The following is a 4,003-nucleotide window of genomic DNA, read 5'->3' as shown; positions in this document are numbered from 1 at the left end:
TTTATCTTTCAATTTCTTCTCTTTTTACCAACTTTCTTTATACTTTCGAATACTATAGCATATGAATACTAGAGCATAAGAAAATCGATCAATCAAAGTCCTTTGTTTCTACCCTGGGGATGAAAATAAAAGATTTTTTTATAGGTTGCTTTCTTTTTGCAAAGCACACGCGATCAACAATTCTGGGGATTTAACATGAAAATTCTGACTATGCATTTTATGTGCGATAGACTTAGAGTCGGAGCACAGACTTTTATATAATGTATTGTATAAGGCATGATGTATAAGGAAATCAACCAATAAAAAAAATCCTTTATTTTCATCCCCAGGGTAGAAACAAAGAACTTTGATTGGTCGATTTTCTTATGCGTTATGCCTTAACGCATAAATATATTCATATGTATGTACACAAACATACAAAGAAGGCTTACATTTTCCGTACACGTAGCTCACATAGCTAACTAATTTTTATAAAAAACTGAAAATCGATCAAAAGTCACATAATTTTCTTTCAAATCGCACAATTTGCAACGATCGCAAAAGGCTTCAAATTCAGTTACATTTTCAACTCTGAAGTTCAATTTGCGATAAATTACCCAATCTGGCAACACTGTAAGCGAGAAATGAAAAATGACAGCCCTAGCAGAAAAATTTCTATGCCAAAGTATGTTTTTCTACTTCTATGATTGTGGCGTAGAATCGCGTTGCTAAACATAGAAATAACTACGCCAAGCTATGCAAAAAATGACCTAGTTAGGCATAGAAAGTACGCCAAAGTACGCGCAACTAATAATTATTACTCTCTGAACTACACTTTGTCGAACTACGTCAAACAAATTTTTATTCTTTTGTAGTATTTCAAAAAAGTATGCTATTCTAAATATTTATTTAAGTTTATATTAAACCGTCTTATGGCATACATTCTGTCAAAAAAATACCGGGATTTGATCAATAAAACACAAAATAGTTATTATTCATTCAAATTTATTGTATCGCCTTCAAAGTAGGCTCTTTTCGAAATAATACATTTATGCCAACGAATAATCCAATCATCAAAACATTTTTTAAACGCATTTTCCGAAATCGACTTCAGTTCTCGACGCGAATTCTCTTTTATGTCTTCTATCGACTGAAAACGAGTGCCCCGAAGTGGTAATTTGAGTTTTGGAAAGAGAAAAAAGTCAGCCGGAGCCATATCTGGTGAATACGGTGGTTGTTCGATGATATTTGTTGAGTTTTTGGTCAGAAATTCGTTCACAATAATAGCCTTGTGAGATGGTGCATTATCATGGTGCAAAATCCATGAGTTTGTTTTCCACAAATCTGGCCTTTTTCGACGAATTTGCTCTCTCAAACGCCGCATAACGCCCAGATAATATTCTTTATTTACCGTCTGACCTTCTGGCAAAAACTCCGAGTGCACAACACCGCGACAATCAAAGAAAACAGTTAACATCACTTTGACTTTTGATCGACTTTGACGTGGTTTTTTCGGTTTTGGCTCAGTTGGAAGGCGCCATTCCGAAGCTTGTTGACTGGTTTGCATATCAAACTCGTAAACCCATGTCTCATCACCAGTTATAATGCGTTTTATGAATGTGGGGTCGGAATTAACTCGTTCTAACATGTCTTCAGCGACCTTTACGCGATTGAGTTTTTGAAGAAAATTGAGGTCTTTCGGAACTAGTCGAGCGGCAACGCGTTCCATGCCCAAACAATCGCGTAAAATGGTACGAATTGATTCGTGAGACACCGTAAGTTCAGCGGCTATCTCTCTCAAACTGAAATGACGATTTTCAATCACCATTTCCTTCACTTTATCGATGTTAACTTCAGTTGAAGACGTTGATGGCCGACCAGAGCGAGGCAAATCTTTCACCACATCTCGACCGCTTTTCAATGCACTGTACCATTCATATGCACGTGTTTTTGATAAAGTCGATTCACCGTAAGCCTTCTGTAACATCTTCAGCGATTCGGCACACGAAATTCTATTTGCAATACAAAATTTGAGACAAATTCTTTGTTCGATCTTTTCATTCATTGTAAAAATCGCAAAACACACTTGAGATGAACTGATAAAATCGAGCACGATAATCACATTAAATGACAGATGGCACTCCAGCTCCGCGTCAGTATAGAGGACAGTTATGCTAACTTAGCGACAAAAAGAATTTTGACAATTCCTTTAAGCGGGCTTTTTAAATGATCAATTCCCGGTACTTTTTTGACAGAATGTATGAGTCAGAAACAATGAGTAACATTTCTTTGTAAACTTAGTGATTTCCCGCCAATCTTCCTTCCATTAGTTAGCCATCACCGGCGCCCAGATACATTTGGTGCCACATTGGGCACAGTAACCACATGTTGCCGCGCCCTACTCTCCTCTGATAAAGTGGATGTAAACTACATAGCAACGTCCACTTTTCTTTCGGTACATCGTCCACTTTTCAAGGCTGGAGATGATAAATCGATATTTGGTTCATATAATCGTGTTATATGTAGCACACCTTTGTTAGAAGGCAGTAATGTGCGGCAGCATTTTGCGGTTACAGGTGTTGGGCCGTCCTCTCTGATTTCTCTCTCTGATATACTAGTTACACTTCGCGCGGTTGCAAGTTGCTCTGAGTGCTCAAGAATCTTGAAAAGATTTCTAGTATATTTGGAAGAAATGGGGGAACGATCGTGGAACGACTCAGAATCAACAATAATCTAGCGCTCGTATCTAGCCAATCGATAAATTGAACAATCTCAATCACAGTTTCCTTCAATATCCGGAACCGCGAAATTTGTATCTCACCCATAGCCTCAGATTAGTTCAAAACCGGGGATTGGTCGAATCTCCTTGAGACGTAAATGTGATAAATCCATGTTTACATGGATTCATGTTATGACAGGACATCAGATTCGTTAAGAATGACCAATTAATTACGTTAAATAGACGATATCTTGCTATCTAGGACATATATGCATATATATATATAAAGTGTCTCAGAAATAGGAGCCGCATTGAGGGCGTAGAATGGACAAGGGGAATAAAAAAGTCTGATACCATTTTGAGATATTCGCTGTAGTTTTCGAATTAAAAAACAAAATGTCTAAGGTTGGAATCAGACTGCGCATTGAAGATTGAGATTAAAATTTGAAAGATTGAAATTTGACTAATCAAAACAATAGGAACTAAAATTCCTTTGTCCTCATAGGTCAAATTTCAATCTTCAATCTTCAATCTCAATCTTCAATGCGTAATCTGATTCCGACCTAAGCTAACGTACGGTAAAGCCGCGCGAATTTGTAACATGGCTCATCAGGCTTCACTCGACAGCGGCAATGGCGACGCATCGCCGAGAGTCAGGTGCGATGGGCCGTGCTACGAATTTGCGTGGCGCGGCTTCCGTACGTTGGCTTAGACATTTTCTTTTTTAATTTGAAAACTACAGTAATATCTCAAAATAGTATCAAATTTTTTTGTTCGCCTTGACCCATTCTACGCCCCCAATGCCCCTCCTACCTTATTTCTGAGACACCCTGTAAATACAGGATGTCTCACAACTACCGAATTTTCTCTTAAGGACATATTCTTGAGCTAATTAATTTTGACAAAACTCAATCAACGGGCGAAGTAAGGTCAACCACATTTTTTAATTTTTACATAAAATTATATATTATATTAAACGCGATGAAACATCACGCCAAAAAATAAGACTATAAACTAATACATTACAAGTTACAAGTTTCGGCCGGTTTGAGCCCTCTTCAGACATTAGTACAATGAAAAGTAACAGAACAAATTCAATTGTCGCAAGTATTCGTATATTCCGAATAATCACAGTTCGGGTGAGTCTTGATCTCGAAACATAATTTCCGTATGGTTGAACAGTCAAAAGTATTAAAATTGTCATTGGTGAAGTTCTAGTTAATAAAACGGATAAATTAAAAACAAAAAACGTAACGGACAAATACGCATAAATAAAATAATATAAAATACCGAAAGTCAAACAAA

The sequence above is a fragment of the Trachymyrmex septentrionalis genome, unplaced genomic scaffold (genome assembly GCF_001594115.1).
Source record: "Trachymyrmex septentrionalis isolate Tsep2-gDNA-1 unplaced genomic scaffold, Tsep1.0 scaffold126, whole genome shotgun sequence".
NCBI classification, from domain to species: Eukaryota; Metazoa; Arthropoda; class Insecta; order Hymenoptera; family Formicidae; genus Trachymyrmex; species Trachymyrmex septentrionalis.
This window is presented reverse-complemented; position numbering follows the sequence as displayed.